Source organism: Ursus maritimus, unplaced genomic scaffold, assembly GCF_017311325.1.
Source record: "Ursus maritimus isolate PB19 unplaced genomic scaffold, ASM1731132v1 scaffold_29, whole genome shotgun sequence".
Taxonomy (NCBI): Eukaryota; Metazoa; Chordata; class Mammalia; order Carnivora; family Ursidae; genus Ursus; species Ursus maritimus.
In genome coordinates this window covers 30,775,796-30,787,991 of record NW_024425452.1, presented here as the reverse complement: position 1 = coordinate 30,787,991, position 12,196 = coordinate 30,775,796, and the positions used below count along the sequence as shown (strand labels likewise).

General features: G+C 42.7%; 1 pseudogene; it reads right to left on the bottom strand.

The window, feature by feature from the left end:
- Window positions 1-4,077: 4,077 nt before the first annotated feature.
- Window positions 4,078-5,562, bottom strand: LOC103657498 (annotated as a pseudogene).
- Window positions 5,563-12,196: the final 6,634 nt, after the last annotated feature.

Here is a 12,196-nt window from a genome sequence, read left to right as displayed (position 1 = left end):
CGCCTGACCCAAGTACATCATGCTAGATTAGATGAGGAATTTAGGAGCGGTAGGGGGAGTCACTACTGCAGAGATAGAAGCTCCATCATGTAGCTGTTGGCACCGGTCTACTTCCCTTCTCCATTCAGCAGACGTTAGTAAGGTTCTTGCTGAGATATGTAAAGATGCAAAGGGAACAGGTCACATCTGTGCTCAGGTAACCCTGTTCGGTTACAAATGCCCTTTGCCATTATCAGTTTGACTGTAGTTCGAGATTGTGATGAGGAACAATGTCTGGTTCTTGCACGAACACATTTCCCAACAGAGTCAGAGAATTCTATATTACACTGGATTCCATTATTATGATGTTATCATAAAGATCTTTGGGAGGCATTTAGCATATTTTGGGCATATATTAGCATAGGAATGTTGTTTAGGAAATGATTTCTTCAAATGCCTGACCATTAGTATCTATTTCAGCAGAGGGTACGAGTTAGGGGTGTTTTATTTATTTATACTGTATGTTCCAATTCAGCAATTTATTTATTCCCTAAGGTAATCTGGTATTCTCCCAGGTCTTTTTAGAAGTCTCTTTTAGACATGTCCTTTAAAACTGAATTCTATTACTCAGCAGGTAGATAAGATGTTAATACTAGGTGTCAGTTATTTGTAAACTCTTTTCAGTTTGAATCTAACATAACTATGGAAAGAGACGTGGGTCCAGAAGCTCAAAGACTAAAAGGAAAGCAGTTTGCCTTTTGTGGGACTCTGCTTTGTAGGTTTTCAGAGCAACTAGCTGCAAGCAGGTTAACATAATCACTGCACAAGTTGGACGTGAGAACTGGAGGGGTTGGGGGGAACATTAGCAGATGTGAGTATGATGCATTTTGGGTAGCTTATGCTATTTTAAATAATTCTTTGAGATGTTATTCTATCCTTAATAGTGACAAGGCAGCCTCTGTCTTGACTATATTTTCTCAATTATTTGGCATTTGGAACAAAAGCTTCATTTTACATTACATTACACTTGTTTAATTCAATTCAATAAACACTTTAAAGCTTCTACTTATACTCTTTTCAACTGAGAAGTGTATCCCAAGGGCCATGTGCTAGAAAGTCTAACTAGGTAAAGCATAAACTGTGGGGTGGTTTCTGGAGTCTAGATTTTACACAGGAGAAAATTTAAACATTTTCATATTAAAATTACCAATACTACATGATAGATTTGAATGTAAAATTCACATGAATTTTTAAGAGAAAGAACAGCTTCAAAGAAATTCCATCTTAAAGCAATCTGAAGGCATATACTCTTCTGCTGTAAGTGGTACCTAGGGGGGAAAATGTGAGAACATTCTATGCAAGACAATTATTAGACATGTAGGAGTGGGAAGTACACAGAGTCTAACCCTGGTTCTTTTACTCAGACCTTGTAATTAGGAAGTAGAAAACGTGTTCACAATGAACACACACAGAAGATGTAGAAAGACACGAAGGAAAGATCAGTCCTAATTAAAAGTGTCATGTGAGTGTTAATACTTGGCAAGAGCTTGGAAATCCAAGTAGAGTTCCAACAGGTGGACTGTGTGAGAGAAGGGATCAGCCTGTGCAGAGGCACAGAGGCATGAACTGGCACGGTAGATTTAGGAGCGAGAAACATGTCATGTAGCTGGAACATAGATACAGGGCAGAAGGAAGAAGATGTATCTGAAGTTGTGCTTATGTATATTTTTTTCTGTGTTATTTCAGATTAATCAATGTCCGGCCTTTAAAGGAAACTTCCTATGAAGAATTAACGTTATAAAGTGAAAATAACTTCCCCATTTATCTGCAAAAAGATTGAATTTTAAATTCATTTAGATTGGGCACAACTAGTTTTATCATCTTTTATAATAGATTGGGTGAGCATTTCCCCCCATTTACCCACAGAGGGGTTTTGTTTGTTTCCATGTAAATTTATGTAGTGTCTACCATTGGCTGGAACAATGGCAAAGACTGCCTCGCTCCTCCAAAAAAAGGATAAGAAACCTTCTCTGAAAAATGGTACTAAGCCCAGTTTCATCTAAACATTCATGCTTCTCTGAGCCTCAGGGGAAGGCCAAGGCTTGTCCCAGATGTCAGGATGATCTGAGAGAGAAGCTTCTGCCCCAGATGAGGCCTGCTGTATTCTTTTTACCAACACATCCCAGCAGAGGCCTGAACTTAAGTGCACCAGAAAACCAGTCATCCTGATGTCACCAATTATAGACAGTAATTCTCAATATTCTCACAAACATGGAATAAAGCAAATAAATCTCATTGACTCAATACCAGTATTTCCTCCCCAACAGTTGGAGGATTGCCATAGAGGTCTCTCTTTGTTTCCACTCCCCCTACTCAGAAGTGCATCCCTTGGTTTCCTACGAATGTTATCAAGGAATTCTAACTTGTGAAAAATCAGGAATCATGACCACATTTAAAACTTTTCATTGGAGTAAAAACAGCTGTGGTGAAGGGAAATTATGTCAGCATCAAAAAGAATATTAATTACTGACCCACATTAAGGTCATAGAATGACATAGATGGAAAAATAAACTGGGGCCTTGTCAGGAGAATTTCATGGTGCATGAGACAGGTGGGGAGGGATGAGGTAGAAAGACTGACCAGGCCAAAGCACAATGCATAATGTGGCGATTCCTTGTTGGTCACCACAGCTCAGGTCTGTGCACCAGCTTTCCAGGGTCAGGAACTGAATTGTGCCAGTGCTCCTGGAGTTCTCAGGATTGAGTGATACACAAGACAAAAAGCAAAGCAAGAACATCTTATGCATTAGCACAATGTCAGTTCATTAATCCTGGGATTGATGGTCAGGTCACAAATTTCTGCTACCCAGAGCACCCCCTGTGACACCAGGATCCCAGGAGGGCATCAGATGTCTGCTTGGCAAGCATGGAGTTAGAACAAAGGAAGAAGGGAGGAAGAAATGTAAATTATACACGTCTCACTACAGTCCTACAAAAAAGAATGCCTTTTACTGCATAAGAAGCAGCATAGTGTTGGGTGTGTAGATTTGGGTTTGAGCTCAGCCTGGTCATTTACCACCAGTAACCTTTAGGTTATAGCCTCAGTTTCTTCATCTGTAAAATGAAGATAATATATAATAGCAATGTAGATAATAGCAATAGATAACTCTTTTTATTTCTTACTCCAAAGGGCTTATGGAGACAAGTTTCACATCCAAGTCCAGGGCAGAAGGGATGAGGCTTATAAACAGGAACGTGGAAGAGGGCCCAGGAGTTCAGGGTGGAACCCAAAAAAGGGAGTGAAATAAATAGAGGAAGAGAGTAGAGGGTCAGGAGAAGAGAAGACAAACTATCACACAGTGATAACAGGGGTGGGGGCAGGGTTCCACTAAAATCTCATTTATTTATAGAGATATACAGGGAGTTATGAGGGACCCCTCTCCACCCACTATGACCCAAGGAGAGGCAAGAGAAAGCCCTCTTTCCATGGGTAGGGAAGGTAAGGGTAAGCATCTCCCTTGAGGCCATTATCTGCTCCTCAGGCAGTTACTGGCCCTGGAGGCATTGGGTAGTTTCTGGAAAGCTGTGTTGAAGGAACTGGAGGGAAGGGTATTGGCTTGAGCAAGCTTCTGGGGTGTGCCAGGCCTGTCACTCCCACTGAGGACAGTCCAGGGTCTAGCTGGCTCCATGGCATCTGGTCCCAGGTCTGGGAAGATGGAAAAGAGGAGTTGGGGATTCAATGAGAGAAGCTTGCACCTCTGGCATCTTGGGAAATCTGATCCTCAAGGACATCTAGCCCTGGTTGTGCTGTGCTCAAGAAGGCCGCTCAGGGTGTCAGAAGACACCTCACCAGGACTGGGTGTCAGTGTACGGAGAGAAAACTCTCAGAGGCCATCCTGGAGGGTGATTCTTGAAGGAAGCTTCTCCCCAGGCTGGATGCTTAGGGAAGAGTAGGCCATGGGGGAGGGTCTCCTGGAGAAAGCACCACCAGACTCTGTGGAAGGTGGGAAGAGGCTGGGCCTCTGGGCCTCCAGACTGAGGTTGGAAGTCATCTCAATCCCACAGCCAGCATGGAGGCCGGGACTGGGCCAGATGCGTATTATAAAAAGATCTTGGCCAGGGCATCAGTGCCCATGCTGGCAATGAGGGCCTTGTTGGGGTGGCAGGTGACAGATTGGATGGCCTCCTCGTGCCTCTTGCAATGGGCCATGATCTTCTGAATGCATGTTTTGTTATCCAGGCTCCACAGATGCAGGGAATAGTCATGGCTTCCCAACATCAGGAATATGCCATTAGGGTTCATGGCTAGGCAGGTGACCACATGCAGATTGGCAAGCTGGAGTGCACAGATTTCCCTGTCTGGTTGTCCAGGAAGTGGATGACTCTGTCATCATGGGTGGTGATGATGCGGGGCTGGTTTGAGTGATTCACCACCTGGTTGATTTGGGCTGGGCTGCTGCTCCCCTTGGACTCCTGTATGAGGAGGATACTGCCAGCGTCAAGGTCATAAAAGTGGTATTACTAGAGCAGAAGAAGGGCACCATGTGGGCAGGCTCAGTGTTGGTGAAGGCCACTGAGGTGGGGATCCTGTGATTGCTAGTTGTGGGGAAGGTACAGAGGCGGGTTGAGTTGCTGCTGCCAGGGGCCTGGATGTGCATGGGTGCCATTGACAGATAGGAGTGCAGGCACTGGGAGGTGGGACTAAATGTTGGGCCCCACACAGCCTCTGCATGGTCCTCCAAGAAGGACATGGCTCAGCACACTCATGACCATTGTAGGGGTCCATGTTGAGGTCTGGAATCTTCCAGCTGTGGATGAGGGCATGTGCTCACCACATCCCAAAGGTTGGCCGAAATTCCCCCGAGTTTGATCCCCTGGTTTGCAGCTCATGGTGGGTCCCTCTGCGGTACAGCTTTGAGGGTCTGGAGAGGCCTCCCATCCTCTCCCAAGCCCAGAAAATCTAACTCCTTGATGGTGTCCTCGGAGTTGTCCTTCCTCCTCCACCTCATCCTCCAGTGCAGGCATTAGGCTTTGGGGGAAACTTCACCCATTTCTTGTGCTGCACACTGTCCGGCTGGTCGGCTTCATGGCTCTCCCAATCCTCACAGTTCTGCAGGAAGGGGATCTGCTCCAGCACCCAGCCCCCCAAGCGCTCTTTGCCATCTTTGCCTACCACATTCCTCTTGGTCTGCTCTTCCATCTGTTTCACCAGCAGCAACTCGCCGCTGCTGAGCCCCCAGGGCCGGCGTGGCCTTGCGGCCCCCTTGCCTGGGCTCTGTGGCCTCCCTGAGCTCCAATGAATAGCCCAGTAGGCACCACACGTGCCGGACCACGAGGTCCACCAGGTCCACGAGGGCGTCCGTGTGTAGCCCACCTCTTCCAGGTACTGTCGGAGAAGCCGCCACCTGTCCCTCCACACCAGCGGGCTGTTCTCTGGGGTGACCGACTCGACGGGGCCATTGGACACTTGTTCGGACAGTTCTGGTTTCTTCTCCCCGTGGTTCGGGTCTGTAATGAACCTCAATTTATCATATTTGGCCCTTTCCTGCTTCCGCGCATATTCTAACATCTTGATCCGTGGCACCAGGTCTGTGTTGACAGTCCCTTGCCCTTTCCTTTCTCCCTGGAGGGAGGTCACTTGAGCCTGCACTGGGCGCGGGCCTTCTCAGCTTCCCAAGCGTGCAGGATAAAGTGCAGGATCCCCGTAGGCTCGGGGACTCTGACCCCACCGCGTCCCTTACCAGCCAGGCGGGGCCCTAGGGCAGGGCCAGAGGCCAGGGCTGCCCTATCAGACTGGCCCACGCCAGAGCCAAGTGAGTGGCAGGAGCTGGCGGCCTCGACCACGGGGACCACTCCCTGCTGTGTCACAGAGGCCTTGGGACCCCCCGTGCGCCCGCTGGCAGCAACAGCTAACTCTTAATGAGCAGCCGCAGGGACCAGGCTGTGTGCCCTGTGCTTTGCAGACATCTCTTAATTGACAAAACCCTCAGAGAGGAGTGCTATTATTACCCTATTTGGCAGATGAGGAAACAAAGGCACTGTTGCTCCCTACAGAAATGGTCTTCTCCACCCTGTTATTTTGTAGCCATCCCATTTCACCTGAAGGGTTTGACTCCTTCTCCAGGTTTCTCTTGGCTTGCAGAAAAGTGAGTAAACTGTTCTCTGGATCCACTGACCCCTTGAGGGGCAGGGGGTCTGGAAGGGAAAAGGGGCCTCTGGTTCTATGACACAGAGAGAGGAGGGCTAATGGTGTATTCCACTCCAGCTTGGGGCTCCTTGTCTCCTAAACTATGTAAACTGAAACACATTGTACTGAGATATAATTTATTCCTGCCCCACTCTGCAAATCTCCATCCGGCCCATGAGAGTGATTCATATTCCTCGTATTTAAATATTTTTATCCTTATTGTGTGCCAGCTAATGCTGCTGACTTCAATTTATGGAGTGCATTCACACCCTCCTTTCTCTTTGATGCATTCTTAAGCATTCTCTCATTAACTATCAGTGAAGTGGTCATGCCCAAATCATGGCCCCCTTCTCCTTTGCTTTCTCTCACATCTACAAAAGAGGCTTGGATATAACTATATTTCACCCAGTTTACCCTATCGCAGAAATTCTTTTCATCTAGTGGCCAGAATATCAACATTTGCATAAAAGCATGTTTTTCTTCTATGGACGGTGTGGAAAAACACTGTTAAGTTCCTTAGTAATGTGTATCCCAATGCAGATAAGAAGAAAGCTGGCTAAGGGTATTGAGTGAAAAGAGCTTCTAACTTGATCTTCCCACCAAGGTTACTAGATTCTTAAAGATAATTAACAATCATTTTAAAATACAGATTCTATTATTATTCAGGTATGGCAAAGCCAAAAGATCAGGAGACAACAGCCATAGAAAAAATAGTTTGTTATACACACAGTTCCCCAAAGGTGGGGGCATACCATGCCATAGAGGGCCACATGGGTTTGGTCAAAAAGCTAAGGGATCCAGGGAAATGTGGGCACTAGCCTTTATTGTGGTTTCCATGAGAAGAAACTGGGGAGGCAGGGTAAGTAGTTCAGGATTGAAAAGTTTTAAATAATATCAGCAAAAAAAAAAAAAAAAATGGGTTGCAGGCTCTGGAGCATAGGGGTTATCCCTGGTTGTCTGTTACCTGACCGTGGGGTGATTAGGGCAGACAGATAGTGTCCCAGAGTGTGAGAGCCCACTAAAAGATATGGTTGGGGGGTATAGACACTAGACTGGCTGGTTTGCATATGAAGGGTATGCTTACAGGCAAGTTGGCTATGTCTAGGAATTAGCTAATCCTGAGAGGGGTACTACTTCTGGGGACAGCAAGGTCCCAAGATAACAAACTATCGGAAAATAGAAGACATGGTTAATATGCCAACTGAGTGAGGTCCATCTGATACAGACATTAATGCTCTTAGAGTATTAGAGAAAGTCATTAACCCAGCCTCAAGAAAGATCACAAAAGAATTGAGAATGACTTAATGAAGACCATATGGAATAAGAACTGTAAACAAATTACTCTCGGGCATAGTTCTTTACTACAAACTATGAACACTATGTGCTGTGATGTTTGTAATAACTTCCAATGTTATCTCACTAGGAATCCCTAAAACACTGGGGCTAAGGGAAGCTTTCGTTTGAGTCTTCTCTCCTTCAGTCCTGGTATCTCCTCCTCTGCTGGATCTCTCTTTTATGATTCCCATCCATCTGTTGGAATGGTCATTTCTTTATAGTTCTTATAGCTAATTTCAAATGTCTTCATTCTTTTGATCTGCAACCATTGAAAACTTAAATTTTTAAGAAGGCAATTGTTCTCCAATTGTATTACTACACCCTTGTCAATCTGTTACTAATTTTTAAAAAGTTTCAAGGTTCTCTCATGCAAGGCCCATTGACAATTACCTACCTGAGAATCATGCTGATCTGCAGAGGGACAAGGGTGCCGCTGCTTTGTGTCCTAAGAGGTTTTTATCTAATACTTGGCCATGAAATAAATAACATTTTCTTCGATCAGCCTTCACGTTTTACCTTTTGTCTTTAGAGTTCATCCATTTAGGGTCCACCTTGTATGACCTGCTTCCCTGTGCTCCATGCAGACTCACTCCACCCGTGCTGAGCTCTGCTAATATGTGGAGGCTTGCATGTGCTTTCACAGGGTGAGGGGCATTTGTTGGGGCCTTATTGTGTTCTCCCAAATCAAACTCCATATTCAGATTCCGTTTCTGCCATTTAACCAATGTCTGACATTCACCACGTTAACTTAATCTCTATAAGCCTGTTTATTCCTCTGTAAAGTGAGTTTATAATAACACTTACCTTATAAGGTTGTTGTGAGGATAAATAAGCTAATGCACATAATGCGCTTAATACAACACCTGGCACATCATAAATGGTCGATAATGGTTGTAATTACTATCACAGATATCCTAATTTGCCTCTTCCTGGAAGTTCTGGCATTTTAAGTAACTTTTGCAAATTATTGGTCTCATTCACTATGTTGATTTGCTGGTTTAACTTTCAAATGTAACTTTACTTCTAAGTGTCACCACCAAGTGCCAACTACTGGACCTGGAATGCAAAGACCCATATAGACTCTCCTAAGTTTTATGTAATAGAAGGTATTATAAATTCTTATACATTAGAATCTATAATGGATAGGACTGCATTATGACCATGGACCCTTTCTTCCTTTAAACAACAACAACAAAAAATTAAATTATATTTTGTGACAGAATTGGTAAAAAAAAAATATATATATATGTATATACATATATATATACACACATATATATATGTGTATTTATTGGTAAAAAAATATATATATATGTATATACATATATATATACACACATATATATGTGTATTTATTGGTAAAAAAATATATATATATACATATATATGTATACACACACATATATATATGTGTATATATATATGTATATATATATGTATATACACACACACACACACACTCAAGGCTGCATTTATTGTTACATATTCATCATTATTATGTTCATTTTTTTCTACTGATTTTAAAAGAAATTAAAACTACAACATTTTCTTGGGTCCTAAAGGTCTTATGGACCCTAGTGTCTACTGTGTAAAAGGATAAGTCAGGCCTGATTTAATTGTAGACTCAGACCACAGTGAGAGTGAAGGAGCCCTAGTGATACTGTTTCCTCAAATGCAGGTAAAGATACTGCTACAGCTGTTTTGTTAATAGGGTTAATAAAGCTATTACCAAAATCATTCTTGTAGTGAAATATGATAGAATGACAAAGTATCATACTGCCTTGAGACCACCTAGTTCAACACGCATTGTTCACAAATGAAAAATTAAGACTCAGTGTCAAAGTGTTCAGCTTGGATCCGTAGAGAGTGAGAGCTAGAATCCAGTTCTCCTCATTATTGGGCAATATTCTTTCCACCACACTAGCCATTGCTCTTTAAGGCTTTATTTGAGCTTGGTTTTTAATTTGAGCTCATGTTTCCTGGAACATTCTCTGTAAGAATTTTTTGTGTTCTGGGTTTATAATACTGACAGTAGAGAGGAATACCATTTCCTACTGCTTGTGGCCTTGTTTGGAACCATCTGGTCAGAGCCATTTCTCACTTCTGTCCTATTTCACAATCCCTCCAGGGCACCTCTACTCCAGAGAGGTAGGTTGTCTGGTTGCAGTATCCTTGGAAGAGGGCTCCTTTAGATATGCACCTCCCTAACAACTGAAGTTAAAAGGCCAGGGAGCAAAGTGAGGGAAAGGGGAACTAAGATTTGTTAGGTGCTTGTTGTATGACAAGATACTAACTGGGTGTTTTATATCTAATCTATCTTTTAATCCGGAAGGTAGTCGTCAATATCTTGTGTCTTGAGCCCTACCACTTGCTAAGTGACTCAGACAACTAGGGAAGACTAAACATGACTGGTCTCCTGAATATGCTGGACTTCTTAGATACTGTCTTGTTGTGAGCCATAATTTTGGAGTAGATTCCAACACTAACTTAGTCTTTGGGGTTGTAGATCTAAGCTTCTTCAAGGTCCACATGTATTTGAATATTATACTCTCTGGCAGAATTTTCCAAGTGGCCTGGTAACAATGATTCCAGCTTTGCTATAATGCACAGGTTAATTATATCCTTGTGACTATGCCAAAAGTATGGCTTCATTTCTCAAGAGATTGTGTTTATCTATAGTGATTAAATTAAGCATCCATCGACATTTCTGAGAAATACTCTAGCACTATTTTGAAGTCTTCCTAATCCAGCTAGATTAATCCCCTTGTGTACAAACCATCAATATTTCCATAGGATAGTTTCCATATGGATCATTCCCGTGTTAGCATTTTAAAACAGTATTTAAGATGAAATATTAAGCCTAAATGGAGAGGCATTAAGAACAAAGACCAGCTGTTGTATCTATGTACTTGCTTAAAAAAAGCAGCTGGAATCAATATAGCATTTGGACACATAGCTGAAGATGTGCTTTTTGTGAGGAATGTGCCCTTCAGGTGAATGAACCTTTGCATACTACCTTTGTATACCTCTGTATACTATCGAAGTGGAAAGTAGGGGAGAACCTTGAAAGCCAAGGACTATCTTCAGTTGCGTGACATGAGTGAAGAGTTAAAGCTTTGAACATTACTGATTACAAGACAGCCATGATAAAACAGCATTTTAATTAAATCCTGCACACTAACAGTGAAGGCCCAGTCCCAGCTTTGTGCTAAATTTTAGGAACTGAGTATGAATAGAACCTCTTAGGGTATCTAAGTGGCCTGCACATATAAGATCTGTGCTATCCAAGATGGCAGCACTAGCCATTTATGGCTGTTTAAATTTAATTTCAATAAAATACATTTTAAAATTCAGTTCCTGGTCTCACTAGGCACATTTCAAGTACTCGATAGTCACATATGACTAGTGGCTACTGTACTGAATAGTGCAAATATGGAACATTTCCATCATTACAGAAAGTTTCTTAGACAGCACTGTAGTAAACATTCAATAAATACATCCTGAATGAATGAATGCCTAAAATTTGAAAGGGGAGAAAAGGTATTGCTCTTGTAAAAAGTTGAACCAGTCCTCTTAAAAGAAGACATAATATTTTTGGGAGGGAGGGGGGATGGATAAAAGGATAGAATGACCTTTTAAGAAGTGTAATGTCCTATTCCATTGACATGTCTTAGATTTCTGTGATGAACTCCTCTGAAACCTTCAGTAAAGTCTGTTTTGTTCATGGTGACTTGTGTGGGTGGGGACTTTTTTGAGGAGCTCAATAAAGGCGCTTTATTTCATGGAGGGGTCCTCCTGGTATAGAACAGAGGCCAGATATTATAAGGAAGAAGGAACAAGAAGTGGAGGAGGTCGTACGTCCACCAAGAACAGACAGGAACCTTTGGGACAGATTTGAAATTCCATAGGCCTGAGAACCAGGCTCAAGCCAACTTTACCTCTAATTTAAGTACCCTGGCGGCACTTTAATATATTTTATCAGGAGTTGACAGGCCAATTCTGGCCCACCTATCTGTATTTGTAAAGCCTACCAGCTAAGCATGGTTTTTATACTTTTCAATGATTGTTTAAAAAAAAATCAAAAGAATAATATGAACACATGACAATTATATGTAATTCACATTTTAGCATTCATAAAAGGTTTTGTTGGAACACAGCCACCTCATTTGTTTACAATTGTCTATTGCTGATTTTGTGCTACAATGGCAGAGTTGAGTGTTTGCAACAGACACCAAATGGCCTGCAGAGCTTAACATATTTATGCTCTGTCTCCTTATAGAAAAAGTTTGCCAACTCCTGTACTATCTCATCAATATAGTGAGAGAAGGGATCTATATACCGGATATCACAAAATATTCAGGCCAGGAATGGGTTGCACTAAAACAAGACTGCCTCATGGGGAACTATTACAAAAGAGAAGGTTTTAGAAGATTAGCGACCATGAGAGGAGTAGAGAATTACTTAACAGGAAGGAAACCTCTCCATCAAGTGTGAATGGCTACATTTTTATTGCCGATGATACCAGGAAATCGGACAGATGAAAAGAAAACTGTGTGGCCTAAGGCAATCAATCATCTAACCTTTCTGAGGATCAGTTCAATATCAGGCAAGTATCCCTCTGCAATACAGAACAGTCCAGCACCAGATGGTTCAACAAATGCCTGTGTAGTGCCTCCTATGAGAGGGCCCTTTGCTA